At 57.6% G+C, this 16,001-nt stretch overlaps 1 long non-coding RNA gene across 1 annotated transcript in view; it reads right to left on the reverse strand.

Moving 5' to 3' along the window:
• The window catches only part of LOC128311080 (uncharacterized), an 88,582-nt gene that overhangs the window by 24,042 nt on the left and 48,539 nt on the right, over positions 1-16,001 (reverse strand). The gene's annotated exons all lie outside the window — the stretch shown is intronic.

A 16,001-nucleotide genomic window follows, 5' to 3' on the forward strand; every position in this document is an offset into this window, starting at 1 on the left:
TCTCTCGGCCACCGTGGGTGCGGCAGAGCCCGGGGCTGCCTGCAGGGGGAAGGCACGGGCTCTTTCCGTTGTGTGCCCGGCTCTGGCACGTGGACTTATGCGGAGAATTTCTGGGGTGCAGCCTGCTCAGACTCTGCTGACCGAGGCTGAGAAAAACCCCAACCCAGGACCTAGCGGTATCTTTATTTGTTCCTCTACCCCAGCTCCCCACTCCTCACCAGCTGCTTCGATGGGTGGCCTTGGGGACAGAGCCCCCTTGGGCTTTACCTCGCCACGCGGCCCCTGGGGGCAGTGGGGCTTCATGTTTAAGGAGGACGTGAGTCTTCGGTCCCGGTGCTTGGAGTGAAGGCTCAGGGAGGTGGAGGGTCCCCGGAACCCGTGATGAAGAATCCCATACGGGCTGGGGCTGCTCCGGCCAGGGCCCGAGGGCAGGCGGGGTCGCCTGGAGGCCTACCTGGGGTCAGATGTGCCTCCCGCCTGACCCTGTGGCTGGGATGGCCAAGTTTTCATCACCATTCAAAAGGAAAAAGGTCTTCTTGTGGGAAAGGGTCTTGCAGGTTGAGGGGGGATCTCTGAGCAGGGGATGGGCCTCAGTGCCTGCGGTCACATTGACACGTGGCTCCCCGGATGGTGGCTTCGAGACCGGGAGAGAGTCCTGGGACCCTTAGAGCTGAGGTCCTAGAACCCCCGGTTCCCAAACAGCCTGCTCCAGATGAGCTCTGACTTTGGCAGAATGCAACACAACCCAGAGCGGGTTTGAGAGAGGGACCGCATCAGTGTGGGCTGCAGGGCGGCCTTGGGTTACAGAGTGACAGCTCCCGGTAGGCGTGGGAGAAGCTGGATGCGGAAACAGGGTCCCAAGAAGGCTCTGGGACGCCTGGTCCCCAAGATGTGCCTGTGAGAGGAGCGTGGGCCTCCGTGCGGCCTTGACCCACAGGCGGGGAGCACCGCCCCCGCCGACTGGCTGGGCTCCGACCTGTGCGGTCTGGATTGTCTGGGACATGCGGTGGGGCTCTGCGTGTCCCAGGGGAGCTGTTTCTAAGTCCCCCTCCACCCTGGATCCGAACCCCCCCCCCCCCTCAGCCGTGTCTCCCCCTCGAGTGCCAAGGTAGGGTCACCTCTCTGCCGGCACTCAGGGTGGGGATGGGGCCTGGGGATTTTCCACTGCAGACCAGACCACAGCGCCGGGGGGGCTTGGGACGGTGAGGGGATCGGAGGCCTGGGGCTCTGCCTCAGCTGAGCCCCCCGCCCTCCAGATTCCTCGCCTACGATATGGGGAGGGGAGGGGCAGCGTGACCCCTCCAAGGTGACCTTCGTGGGCCCGGAGGGCTGTGGCTCGGGTGGTGTGACGCAGGTGCCCGCCAGGACATAGGCGGACGCGTCCTGGCTGGCCCCCGGCCCCCCAGCAATGCCCCCTTCCCCTGGGCTCTGAGGGAAACAGAAGGCTGTCTCCACTGCTGGACTCAGCGACAGTTTGGAGACTCATGATTCATATCCCAGGGAGGCTGTGGGTGAGCAATGAAGTGACTGTTTGTTTCCCACTGCAGAGTCTCTGTGCATTTTTATTTTGCCTGCTGCTTCAGCAGCAGGGCCTGGAGAGGCAGATGCTGGCATGGGCCAAGGAAGCCAGAGAAGCAGGAACGAGTCGAGTCGAGTCGTGAGGACCCTGGATGGCCTGCCTCCGGCCCGAGGAGCTTCAAAGGACATTTATGCGCATATTTTGAAGTTAATCATTCCTCCTGAGGATCCCAGAATCTCAGGGCAAGGTGAAGAATCTCCCAGGGCCCTCGTCCTGGCCTGCCTTCAGCCGGCAGCCCCCTCCCTCCCTAGCAGCTTGGGAAGGACGCGCAGGGAGTGGTCCCAGGTGGCCCGGGTTCCTCCCAGAAGCTCCGGGCAGGGTCATCCGGGGTCACCATGCTGGTCATCCAGGCAGGTGCCCAGCATCAGGTGAGGGCTCTTCTGGTGCTGGGCTGTGTCCTTCAAGACTTTGGATCTGGAATTCTCTGGCCAAGAGTGGGATAGGACTCACGGCCCCCATCTTGAAAAGGGTGATTCCCTCGGGTGGTGGGGACGAGCAGGGTCTTTGGGAGAGGCCTTCTGACCCTTCGTTGTTCTGAGTCCAGTGTCCCACCCCTGAGTGCACTGTCTCCCCAACCTTTGGGAAGGCAGCATGGGGGGGGGGGTCTCCAGCTGACCCCAGATGCCTGCGGTCCAATTCTCTCAGCACCCAAGACCCCCGGAGCCCTCTGGCTCCTGTCTGCGAGAGATGTGTGACCGCAGGCCATGCTAGCTCCTGTTGGAAGGGAACATGGTAGAAACCCCAAAGCAGCAGACATCATGGCTGGTTGCCCCAGGACATTGGTCCTGTCTTCAGGTGCCGGGAGGAGTGAGGGAGAGGCAAGGGAGCCAGAACTGGGGGGCCTGCCCGACTGCTCCCCCTCCCCCACTCTGGCACAGGGCCCTATGATGTCCTGGCGGGCATTCCAGGCTCCTCCCTCACGGGTCTCCCGGCCAAGGACTGGATCTATGTCCACGTCGCCGTGTTTTTCATCATCAGCTTTGACGGCAAGGTGGCGGCGTGCGGACCGTCTCCGTCTCTCTTCCTGTCCTGCGTGGCCTGCATCAGGTGCACCTGAGCCCCCAACCCCTGCTCTGCTTTCCCGTCCCTGTACCGCTGCCCGCAGCTGGCCCCCCACCTGCACACTGACTTCCGGCCCCAGCCAGGCTGTGCCCAGAGGGCAGCTCACCGCACGTGTAGTTCATACCGACAGTTGCTCAGATAAGAGCCCGGCCCCAAATGGAGCGAGTCAGGGGCTCGTGTTTAGGCAGGGCTGGCTGATGCGTCCTGGCAGCGAGAGCGTGAGGACGGAAGGGGGAGAAGACAGAAGTCCATGTTAGATGCCATGCAGGGAGCGGGGGGTCTCGGTTCGGTTCCGTACAGCAGCCTCCGGGGACCAGGCAGACGGAAGGTGAGGCCCCGTGACCTCAGGTCCTTCCCATCCCGACACCCTGGCTTTGTGGGCACCCTTGCCATTTGCATATCCCAGCGCTCGGGCGGGGGGGGGGAGGGGGCCTGGAGAACCACAGAGCTAAGCAGGCCAGAGGCCGGCCCCACGCCTCCTCCATGCAGCCTGCCTTGGAGCACACTTCCCGTGGTGGCGAGCGCAGGGGCTCCCACGGCGAGACGGGACCACGGAGGCCGTGTGCACTGATCGGTGAGGTCACACAGGCTGGCCCACGACTAGACACGTCAACTCTTCGCTCCAGGTGACCTGGCAGGTCTGACACCCAGGTCGAAAAGAGGGTGCATGTGCGAGAGACACAGAGAGAGGGACCCACCGCCAGTGGCTCGGTGAGCAGTCAGGACTCCTCACGCAAGGGCGTCGAGCTCTCTGGGTGCCGCCCTTCTCCGGCCCCCAGCTTTGTCTTTCTGCAGGTGACGGAGCTCAGGGCACCGACCCCTGACTTCACTTTGGTGCCTCATAAAGACTTGCTTAGCCTCTCATGTAAGAATGAGCTTGGGCTCCAGCCAGCGAAGACGGCTGTTGGAAAAGATGATTTTGCATAGGGAGTTTTTACTTCCAAACCTTCCCTTGGCCCTTCCGGCTGCTGCCGCTCCCGCCCTGGCTGGCTCTGGTGCCTGTCCATTTCTGTAATCACTGCAGTACATTTATCAGGGAGCGTGTCTGAACTGCAGATACACTATAATTCATGGAGAAGCATCCTGGAGAATTTTCTGACGGCCTCTTATTCAGTGGTGGGCCTGATCACTATCTACACTTAGCAGTTCCAAATCATTGCTGGATTCAACAAAAAATTAAAGTGTATTTATTTATTCTGAGGGGAGGGTGGGTAAAGGCTGAGAGAGAGAGCGAGAGAGAGAGAGAGAGAGAGAGAGAGGAGAGAGAGAATCCCAAGCAGGCTCTGCAGTGTCAGCACAGAGCCTGATGTGGGGCTTGAACTCACAAACCGTGAGATCATGACCTGAGCCGAAACCAAGAGTCGGTCGCTTAACCGACTGAGCCCCCCGGGCGCCGCCCCTATTGCTGGATTTGCAACCCAACTCTGGGGCTGTCTGAAGAGGAGTAAGAATTTGGGGTCTGGGGCTGGTGGGTGGGTAGCTCGTGTGCTAAAAGGCCCCAGTTCTGCCAGGATCCATGGCTTCTGGGGTCAGGGGACAATGTGCCATCAGGTAGAAGCCCACAGAGGAAGTCGAGCCATCACTCGCCAGGGCCCGTGTTTGCCGAAGGAGCTGCTCGTAGGCCGGCAGGGAACCCCAGGAGGCCTGCCGTCTCAGGCCTTGGGCAATTGTATGGGGCAGGGGCCCTTCTCGTTGGTTCTGTGTTCTCTGGACACCTCTGCAAAGCTATTAGCGCCTCCAGGTCTGTGGAGGTGCCTCTGCCCATTCCATAGTTTCCGGGACAGACCCCGAGTCCAGGGAGGGCAGAGCCACAAGTCCAGGGAGGGGGGAACCCCCCAAGTCCAGGGAGGACGGAGCCACAAGTCCGGGGAGGGGGGAACTGCCCAAGTCCAGGGAGGGCGGAGCCACAAGTCTGGGGAGGGCGGAGCCACAAGTCCGGGGAGGGGGGAACTGCCCAAGTCCAGGGAGGGCAGAGCCACAAGTCCAGGGAGGGGGGGAGCCCACCAAGATTTTGCTGCCAGACCATTTCTGCTGCAACCTTGGGACTGTGTGGGACTCTTGCACCCCTCGATCTCAGCTGTGAGTCTGAGTTCATCCCAGATGGCATCGTGAGCGTGCTGGGCTTCCTTCTCGGGGTCACGTGCACCCACCAACCAAAGAACCCCTTTGGGCCCAAAGCCACGCCGCGTTGCCCGTGGGAGCCACGCCTGGGTCCCTCCCTGTCAATACCATGTGGTTCTCGACAGAAGGGTTGAGGGGCCTCTCGAGGAAGGTGTCGCTGTCAGGTGCAACCCAGGTAGGGGCCTGCTCTTCAAGCCTCAAGGCTGTCTCCCTGACCCCAGCCCATGGGATGCGGGTCCTGAGTAATTGGACGGACTATCACTGTTTGCTCCTGTCCTCTGCCTGCCGCCTCTCTGGGGGCTTGCGCCATCCACCTTCATTACGTTAAGGAACCACCAGTCTGCATAATATTCCCATTAAATGGAAGGGTACCGGTGTCCCTGGGGTAGCATTTGGAGATTCTGCTAATAGACTCAGAGACGGGCTCGGCCCAGGGGACGTGGGAATTAGATTTACTTTCCATCTGCTGAGTCATCCATTTGTAGGGGTTCTTTTGAAGTCGGCGGGGAAAGGTTAGGTTCGGAGTGTCTTTGCAGGGCCAGCGGCCCGGGCGGTGGGGGGGGGGGGGGGAACCTTCGTGTCCTCCCTGATGCCTCCGGGGTCGGAAGCTCGCTGGCGCTCCGTTGAGTTGACGCTTTGCTTTCGCGGGGACCTCCTTTAGCCCCCTCGTGAGACCTGTGGGATGTTTTTACGTGCCTCAGGGTTTAGTTGTCTTAGTTTACCTTGTTTTCGTTTTACTTGTCTCCGTTTTCACCATTCCGGACCCTCAACGAAGACACTGGCTGTGAAACTTGGCTCTTAAAGGTCTCCTAATTTTTTAGACGGAGTCATTAATACGTTAGAATATGTCGCAGAATTCTTCTCTTAAAAGGCCGCGTGTTGCCGAAGCGATTCATTTCATCGCCAAGACAAATGAAGCAGGCGGCTGTGGTCCTCCGAAGGCCCGGATCTGTCTTCCGGATCGCACTGCACAAGCCCCTAGCAGGTTACATGAAAAAGTACACACAGTATTTTGTGTACTACCCACAGATTGATTCTTTTATTCCCCCGGGGTTGTAAAACATTCCTTTCTGTCAACATCGTGCGGTTTGTTTTTGGTTCGTGCTCAGCTCTGCTGGGATCCAAGGCGGGCTGTGGAAGCTCTAAAGAAACAGAGACGGGTCCCCCCGGGGGGCCGGGAAGCCACACCTGGGAGCCGCGGGGCGCCCTCCCCCCCCCCCCCCCCCCCCCGCCTGCTCCCGGTCCCTGAAACGACGTGCATGGACACATTCGATACCAGAAGGAGCCCGGCTGCGGGGTGAGGACAAAGTGTGGGGAGAAAAACGTGGTCTTCTGAGGCCCAGGGCCCCGCCGGGTCAGCCGGTGAGATGGTACGAAGGGGTGAAGGTTTTCAGAGGCGGTGGATGATGTTTGGGACCAGATTGCCATGGTAACGCCACGCGAGCACCAGCCCCCGTGGTACTGGCAACGGGAGCGCCCTGTGATCTGTATCCCCCGGCAACACGCAGGAAACCGACGTGCATCTCCTGGCAGACGTGAGGCTCTTCCTTAAAATTCTTCCTGCCGAGGGGCGCCCGGGTGGCTCCGTCGGTGGAGCGTCCGACTTCGGCACAGGTCACGATCTCGCCTTTGGCGAGTTCGAGCCCCGCGTGGGGCTCGGTGCTGACAGCTCGGGGCCTGGAGCCGGCTTCGGATTCTGTGTCTCCCTCTCTCTCTGTCTCTCTCTCTCTGCCCCTCCCCCGCTCATGCTCTGTCTGTCTCTCTCTCTCTGTCAAAAATAAATAAACGCTAGAAAGAAAAAATAAATCAATAAAATCCCTCCTGCCGGGGGTCCTCGGCTGAGCACCTGAGCCCCGCGGCCGGTGCCCCAGATCAGCCGGCCCTCCCCGGTGCAATCGAGTGTTAATCTAGTTCTTTACAAAAATTCCAGCAGTGAATGAATGCCTATCGCTCGGGCCCCGGCGAAACAAATGATGTTATGTCTCAGCGGCGAGATATATACACTGATAGGGAATCAGCTTCAAGACAGAGTGCCGAGCAGAGAAAGCAAAGTGCCGAACACCGCTCGTGGAATGTGCTAGCATTTGTTTCAGGAAAAGATACATACACACGCATGCTGACACATACACGGCCTATCTTTGCAAGAATTCACAAGAAGCCGGTCACGGGGTGGGAGATAGAGGCGGAAAGAACAGTTACTTTTCACCGTCCGCCCTTTCTGTACGTCTTGAGTTCTGTTTCGACTGTGCGCATGCGTGGTCTAGCCAATATAATAAATGAACACGCTATTAAAAATCTGTTGGAGAGTTTGCTGTTTAAACAAATCCAAGAGGAAACAAATACTGTTATAAACGGAGGAGGACCCTCCCTCTCTCTCTTTCTCTCCCTGGCTCCAGGCGACGCTGTGGGAACTTCGGAAGCATCAAGAACTGAATCGGGAAGGCAAATGCTTCCTTCCAGCTTGACTCCTACAGTCCCCTATGCCCGAGAAAAGCATTCGTGTGACGCTTACCAGTGTGGAACGGACCAGGCCATGCAGAGGACTTTTCCAATGACCAAGGCCTTGACTCTGCCCCCTCCTCATATTGCCTTGTGCCTTGGACCCATTTCATGCCTGGGCTTCGATAAAACAGGCTCAGCAGTTGGGACTTGATTCCCTACGTTTAACTGCCTAAGGGTACTCTGCCTTTGGTTTTTAGCCTCGGACCTGGTGGGGGACTGGTGGGAGCCCAGGACTCTGCAGACAAAGCAAGCAGCGTGGTCCAGGATGAATGGGAACCAGGGAGGATGGAAACCTGGGGCGGGGGGAGGCATCAGCAGGTTAGAGATGCCGTTTCCCGCCAAGATCCTGCGCGATGCTGTCTGGGTTGCTCTCTGGTGTTGCCAAGAATCCTGGGCATATAGGCAAAGAGTTAATGCATTGGAAAAAGAATCCGCCAAGCTCGTTGACCTGATTCTCTGATTCAACACGTCATCAGCATACTCTCACATTTTGTGCAAACCGTCCCAGATGTGGGGTGGCTGGGAAGTCGTCCACCTGCCATCTGCCTGCTGTGGCCCAAGCAGCCGTGTCTTCCTTCCCTCTCCAGAGGGGGGGGCGGAGGGGGGGCAGTTCACATCAGCTGGACCCGCAAATTCAGGATGGTGGGTGAATGCCTCTGCACTTTCAATGAAAACATCATTCGTGGGCCCCCCCGGGTGGCTCAGTTGGTTAAGCGTCAGACTCTTGGTTTCAGCTCAGGTCACGATCTCTTGGTTCATGGGATCGAGCCCCCTGTCGGGCTCCACACCGAATCCTGCCTGGGATTCCCTGTCTCCCTCTCTCTCTGCACCTCCTCCTCTCCTGCTGACACACACACACACACTCTCTCTCTCTCTGTCGCTCTCTCTCAAAAATAAATACATAAATGTAAATAAAAATCGAGAAAAAAATAAAACACAATTTGCAAATTAAAAGTGGCAGAGGTTCCTGGAGTCCGTGTAACTTAGTTGGGGAACCAGCTGCTTACAGATGATTTGAGCCCATGCGTGTCTTTGATTTAGCTTGTGCTTGGGACCCAAAGAAGAAACGTAAGACGCTTACTACGGTGCCTGCCATATTCCAAGTGCTTCATACACGTCAGCACGCCGTGGGCCCTGTGCCAAATCCTACCCTCCTGTTTGTAGATAAAGCCACACTCACGTACCCACTGCCTGTGGCTGCTTTCTTGCCTCAAGAGCAGAGCTGAGTTGCGGGGCGCCTGGGTGGCTGAGTCGGTTAAGCGTCCCACTCGGGCTCAAGTCACGATCTCGCGGTTTGGGGGTTCGAGCCCCGCGTCGGGCTCTGTGCTGACAGCTCGGAGCCTGGAGCCTGCTTCCGATTCTGTGTCTCCCTCTCTCTCTGCCCCTCCCCCGCTCGTGCTCTCTCTCTCTCTCTCAAAAAAAAAAACATTAAAAAAATCAAAAGAGTAGAGCTGAGTTGTGACAGAGCCTGGATGACCCCCGTGTCCACACTATGCCATGTGGCCTTTTGTAGAAACAGTTTGCTCACCCCCCTCTGGAGGGGGATGGGAGGATTCACAGACATTTGGAACACGGGAGGACTGTGTTACGGTGGAGGGGATGGAAGGGCCGTGCCATAGGCAGTTAGTATTACCGGAACATAGCATCCTTTAAACAACACCACCACCACCCACTTCCTAGTTCCCCGTGCTTTGTTCTGGCTCTCTCTCAAATGCAGAACCGGACCCCGCAGCATCCCCGGGGGCAGCCGGTTAAAGCCTTTCTCTCTCCCCCACCGCCCCCAGAGGAGGGAACGAGTGATTGGGACTCAGCAGTCGGCAAGCTGCCGGCTGCTTTTCCGAAGCTTCTAGAAATGGTTAATGGAACTCAAGTGTTTCCGTGGCGCGGCTTGGAAACACACGTCATTAGATTCGCGTCCCCACAAGTCATCTGGCACACGCTGCGGGAGGCCTGTGGCCTTTCAGGAGGACCAGGTCCTGTCACGTCTGGGAGGCACAGAGTCAGGTTTTGAGGCCCGTGTTCCCTTTCTTCTGCATAGCATCGACCTCCTGTTATTGAGGGTCCGGTGGGTATGTTTTTAACTCCCGTTTATTTCCCCCCCCAATTCGAAATGCTCCGAGCAGAACCCAGCCAAGGGGCCCGCAGACTCCGACGCTCTGCCTTGTCGGTTTGTCTGATGAGTCCCCTGCGTCATGCCCTCCGGGTGGTGGCCCAGAGGAGCTCTGTCCGAGCTGGAGCACGGCTGGGTCTCAATTTTCCCCGCGGCTGGCTTCGTGGCGTCTTCTCGAAGGCGAGTTGCTGCGGGAACCACTAGAACATCGTGATCGGGGGAAAGAACGTCTGGCGTAATCTCTGCCGTTTCAGGGGTGACACTTGGGTAGGAGGGGCACAAAGGACTCGCCCAAGAGCCACGTCCCGTCCATCTATTCCTTTCCCAAATGTTGGGGGGCTGGGCGCCCCCCTGCCCTGGCCCGTTGACAGGACGCGCAAGAGGGCGAGGTAGGAACAGAGACCACGTCGGGAGGGGAGGGGGCCGGGGTGGGGGCAGCTGTGGCCGTTGGCAGACTGTGTCCTGTCCCCCCTCTGCAGCTCCAGCCTGGTCCAAGGCCCGGCGAGCCCGTAGGGGTGATGGAGCTGGAAGGGACTTTGAAAAGGTGGGCCCATTCCGCACAGGGGGCTCCTTCACTGGCCCTCCCCTCTAAGCTGGGGGAGGCAGACAGGCAGGACGCCTCGAGGACTTGCAAAGAAGAGCCGAGGTGCCCCAAGGGTCTCCCGGTCCGTCCACAGGGCACGGGGTTCTGCCTGGGTCAGAGCCAGAGGCCCTTCCCAGGCCATCTTGCAGCTTGGGTCCCATCTGCGGCCCACGGATGGGCCGGACACCCCACCAAGTACCCTGGCACCATTTTCTGTCGACCCCACGGGGCAGCAGGTAAACAGGACGCGCCCACTGGCCAAGTTTGCCGAAGGATCCATCCTCCACCTGTGGCCACTGGCAGAGAGGCTCAGAGCCCCAAGGAGGTGTGACGGCCAATGGTGGCCTTGTCTACGGCGGGGGGGGGGGGGGGGAATGAAATAAGGGCCCGTGACTTGCAGGTGCGGACGAATGGGGTGGTGGAGACCGCGCGCCTCTGGGATCCACGCGCACCAGCGAGAAGATGGAGTGCCCGGCTCGGGCCTGGCACACAGTCGCCTCCCTGGTGAGCTCGCCACCCCACCCTCCACCCCGCCCCTCCCGGGAGCACTGCATTAAGTAATTGCTTTTGTGGCCAAGTTGTATATTACTGAGAACGAACCTGGCTCCGACTTATCATTCACTTTTACTGTTTTGCCTAGAGAGGTTTCCGTGGCAGCTCGGAAAGCCAGGGATGAGTAAGGACAGAGGGGACGTTAAAGGCAGGCTGTTAGCAGAAGTGACAATTAAACACCTCGGCCAAAATCGAAGCCTGGTAGCGCCTCGCCCATATGAGCGGGGGGACAGATCGCTCCCCTTCTGGAGCCCCTTCCAGAAGTGCTGAGTGTGCAAGGGTCTCTCTCTTTTGACCCCAACTCTTGTGGAGTAAGGGCTGTGGCCCCGTAGGCCAGAGGTGGATACTGAGGCTCCAAGAGGCAGAGAATGTGACGTGCAGGGTCGCACGGAGAAGGAATGGCAGGGCCAGAATGAGACCCCCGTCTCAGGGTCGCCACTTGGCCGCTGGCACAGCTCATTTGGCCAGGTCGCACCCGAGGAGCACGAGGCACAGAAGCCCACCCCCCGCCCCGCCGACCCGTCCCCTGGGAAGAGGACGGAGGGGAGTGACGGCAGGTGCGGCAGAGCGGGCCACATATGCTCCCCTCTCTCCGGTCCGTCGGGCACTCCCGGGCCTCGGTCTAGAACAGAGAGGAGGAATCCAACGGCAAATCAAAGGAAGCCCACGTGGCTGTCTAGGCACAGAGAAAGCGAGCGAGGCCGGCCAGAGATCTCAGGTGCAAGAAACCGGCTGGTCGTGATAAAAAGCTGCCACCACCTGTGTCCTGGACCCCCCTTCCCTGGCACCTTCCCGGCACGACCCTGGCATCGGCCCCTTGACCGCTCTCTCTGGCTCTCCCAGAAGAACACACGTCGGCAGGGTGCTGTTCGATGCAGGGGCCTCGGGCCACCAAGCCGCGGTCACGGAGGAAGAGGCCGACCATGCTGGTCAGAGTGAGACACAAGCAGCTCAGGGGGGCACCGGGCCCCAGAAGGAGGCGGAAGGCCGACCTCACTCATCAGGGAAGAACTGACCGCGTTCGATATACACTGCGAGGGCACGATCCGTTTTGGTAAACGAGTTACCCAAGAAGATTAACAACAAGCCTCTGTGGTGCTCCACGGGGCCACGCTCTGCGGTCCTCCGGGTCACCACGGGCGACACCCGGAGCCCCCGCCCCCAGCCCCGATTCGTTTCCCGGGGAGTCCTGGGGAGCTGCGGTTTCCTTGGGAGGCGTTTTATTTTAAGAAGCGTCAGCCTCCGTTGGTTACCACTCGACTCCAGACCTTGCCCCCAAAAACTTATGGAAGAGGATGAGCCAGTCGTGCAGCTCCTCAGACAGAAGACTATTTAGTCTTCTTGCCCTAATTTGCTGAGAGAACGCACAGGAGGGTCTCTGCACAGCCATCGGGGGCTGGGCAGAACAGAGAATCTCTATGAGGGCTCATGAAAGGCATCTGCGTAGGAACGGGGACAGTGCTTGGACCGTCTGGAGCCCCGAACAGACCTCACTCTTCATCTCAAATAATTAGTTAGTCTCTCGCAAGTGTCCCAAGCTGAAGCACACAGGACGCACTTATGGCTAAATATGACCTAATAAGGTAATCCTTTTCATTTCTGTGTCATATAATCAATAGGGAAAATACAGCATATTTATAACCCACAATTAGGCTTTCACTGCATTTCCCCACGCCCCCCCCCCCCCGCCCTCCATCATTCATCAACAAACACCCTCTATAAACCCTATACCCGAATCTGAGTGGTTCTCGTTCTATCAATCAAGTTGTCCTCGGTGCAGGAAAGATTCCATGGCGTGGCAATGGCATTTAAAAAGAGAGAGAGAGAGAGGCCCACGAAGGATGATTTTTAAATTCACACATCATGTGGCAAGATGGATTTCAGCATTAACCAGCAGCATTATTAAGAGCTGGCTGCTTAGAGGGGGGGCGTCCTTGGAAGGGTGATGGTATACACATTGTGTTACAAAGTAATATAATCAAGCAAAGTGAATGAACTCATTATGATCGGCTTTTTATTCCCAGCTTGTCAAGAGTCATAACTGTATGAGGCATTCTCTACCCCGATCAATTGGAAAATCAATACCTTGGTATTTGTGGAGAGCATCTCTGATAGGAAGAAACGAAAGGGAGTGTTTGGGAAACATGGCGGGTATGATTTAGTCGTCCTGGCAGCCCGGGTCTCCAAGCAGCCACTCATCTTTGCCAGAGCCGGGGCCGGGACGAGGGCTGACCCCTGGGAGCCAGCGGGCTGGCTGGGTTGGGAAGAGGCTTTGATCCTCCAAACCTCGGTTTTCCTGGGGAATCGAGGACGGCGAGTCTGGGCGCAAGTTTCAGCTCTTCGCACACCAGCAGCCGTGGGCGGTGAGGCTTCCCCACCACTCCCGCGGGCGCGGACGCAGGCTTGCTTGGCTCGGTGGGGCGGCTCGCCATCTTGGCCCCCGGGACTTTGTGGGGGACAGCGGGCGCCACCAGAGGCCCGCCGCCTTCGGAACGGCCTGCCGGGACCCTCACTCTCCCGACACCATCACTCAAGCGCGTCTTGACTACCGAGCGCTTGGCAGTGTTCAATCAACTGCGGATTTTACAAGTTTCGGGCGTGAGGTGACCTCACTGTACGTGTCCCCACTTCCTAGCTTGTTTTATTTTAACAAGGTGAGGACCAGTCACATGCGCAAGCAGAGGGAAGAGTGTCACAACCCCCCACGGATCCCTCACCATCTCCAGCAATTATCGACTCATGGCCCATCCTGTTTTCATCTCCCCACCCCCCGTTCTCCCACCCACGGATTATTTCGAAGGAAACGCCCAACATCGTGGATATTTCCGTGTACATCCTCGAAAACCGTGACCACGATACCATCAGCGCACCTAAAAAATGAGCAACTCCTCAAATACCCAGGGCGTGTCCAGATTTTCCTCATCAGCCCGTAACTTTAGAAGACAACCGGCTCGAGCCAGGATCCAAATAAGGTCCACGCATCGTGATGGGTTACTTGGTCGATACAGCATGTAAGCTCTTAATCCATAGATTCTCCATCCCTGCAATTTGTTGGTTGAAGGAACCTGGTCCACTGCTGCGGAATTTTTTGCAGTCTCGAGGTTGCTGACGGTTTCCCCAGGGCTTCATTGCAAATGGTGATATTCCAGGCCCACTGTGTCTTCTTTATTAATTAACTGAAGGACTGCTATGAAGAGAAACACTCCCTCATCAACGATTCAATTTCCCTGAGAAACAGTTCTTATTTAAAAAACAACAAGGCAAGAAAAATGCTTGATTTTTCACAACAGGGGGGCGGTTTCGTAGGCCTCCCCAAGGCGGCCAGCGAGTTTTCAACGTTTCCAATCTTGGGCAGCCGTTAGTCCCATCCGTGCTCAGACTGCCCGGGTCTTCGGCCCGAGGGGACCCCTCGGTTTTACAGCCAGCGACCTTTCTCACGGGTTCCACCCTTTTCCCTTCCTTCGAAACCTCCGGCCCGTGGAGAGCTCGGTGGAGTCAGAGGGCTGCCTGCCTTCTTATCACCTTGTGGTTGACTGACTCTTCTTCATTTTCTCTCTGGACAGTCTTTAACAAATCGTTTTCTGTCCGGACAGTCTTTAACAAATTGTGTCTTGTTATTTATCCAATTTGCTAATACATCAAATGGTTGTAATGAATTTCTGGGCCGTGGGGTGCTTCGTACAAGCAGCGGTTAACGCACAAACGCATTCACGGACCCAACTCCCCACCGTCCCCAAACCCCCAAGCCTTCTTGTCCCAGGGACCAAGATGGCCATTCCCGCCCCTGCCCTGCACTTGTTGGCGTTCGTGGCTATTTGTCTCGCGTCTTTCATCCTGCATTTCGGCTGCGTTCTGTGGCCGCCCCCGATGCCACAGGGCGGCGCATGGATTTCTGCTCCCTCCATCCATTGTCATCTGGCTGATTTATTTGTTGAATCTTCAGCGGAGAAAAGCAATTGCTCTGAGGTCTGGCCCAGATACTGTGCTGTTCTCGCCAGTCTTATGACCTTTCAGTGTTTTCTGTGTCTCAGGCTGCCTCCTGCTCTCTGCAAAGGTGAGCCAGACAACGCGGTCACCCACGCACCCTTTTGGGGGAAGTGCTGAGTTTTGGCAAAGGCTGACTCTGCCCCGGATGTCTGGGGTTCCCTTGAGTGGGGGTGGGGCTGGGGCTCCTCTGTCTCAATTCCTTTTTACAAAAGAGTCGCTGCACTGAGGAATGATCGGGCTTTGGAAATGATTTGGCCCAACCCCTGGGGCATCCTGTTCTAAGACCCACTCGGTCTGAGGGCAGACGCAGGCCCCACGAGCTGACCCAGGCTTGCCCCTGGGGGAGCGGTTGGTGCGACTCTGTCCTAAAAAGCAAATTCAAATGAAAGGGGTAGGAGGTGGGGAAGCGCCATGCCCCCTTCCACCTGCGTGCACTGCTTCCCCAACGCTGCCCGCCCTCTGTCCCAGGTGGCGGTGGCGGGGCGGTGGCGGTCCCGCTGGGTTAAGTCAGCCAGACGCCGCCAACCCCGGGGGGGGGGGGGGGGAGGTGGGGAACAAAGGGTGTTGCCAGTTCTCTATCGAGGTTCACAGCTCCTTGGTGGCACAGGCCAAAGGGGCCGGGGGCCGCAGACGGGGACCTGGGTAGCCTTTTCCTTGGGTTGTCTTGTCCCAACACAGTGAAGACTCAAAAGTCTCATCCGGAGTCAGACTGAAAACCTCTGTCCTCCTCTCGGGTCCCAGTTCGCCAGAACCAGTAAATGCGGTTCTGTTGGTGGCTGAGTTTCCATGACCGTCTCTGCAGCCTCCATTGCGTTTCCTTCCCGGAGCTGCTCTGGCTTTCCACCCCCCTGCCTCCCGCCTGCCTGGCCCTTCCTGCCATCCCTTCTCTCCCAGCCTCCCCCAAACTCTCCGCTCGCCTTTTCCTTCCCTTCTTTGTGCTTCTCTCTTCTTGCTGGCTTCTCCCTCTCGCTCTCCACTTCGGTACCTCCTTGCAGAGTGCCACCCGGCGCCTCTGAGGACCACGGCGAAGGGGCCCCCGGGCAGGCGTCCTGGTGAAGTGCCAGTGGCTCCCCAGGCCACTCCGTCATCAGGGTTCTGAAGACGTTCCCAGCATCCTCTCAGTGTGTCCAAAAAAAAAAAAAAAGAAGTCCTTCTCTTGACCTTGAAATCTTATCTGACATCTTAGACATGCCCTGTGATTTGAAAGAAGCTTTAATAGAACATAGACTCAATGATCTTTCAAAAAATAATGAAGACGAAAAGAAAATTGCTCCTTCCTTTACGGATTACCCACGGAGAATCACAAGTACAGAAATACATTCAAATCTCATTAAGTGGTTGTATCTCTCAGACTTTGCCAAGGAGCCAGATGCCAAGTTGTTACTCTGTGAGAACTCAGGGGGGTCTGAGAGCTTCTTCACTTTGGGAACTTCAGATTGGGCGGGCAGTTGAGAACCTAGGACATGCCAAGGGCCATCTCAGTCTTCCTTCTTTGCCAATCTTCT

The sequence above is a fragment of the Acinonyx jubatus genome, chromosome A3 (assembly GCF_027475565.1).
Source record: "Acinonyx jubatus isolate Ajub_Pintada_27869175 chromosome A3, VMU_Ajub_asm_v1.0, whole genome shotgun sequence".
Lineage (NCBI taxonomy): Eukaryota > Metazoa > Chordata > Mammalia > Carnivora > Felidae > Acinonyx > Acinonyx jubatus.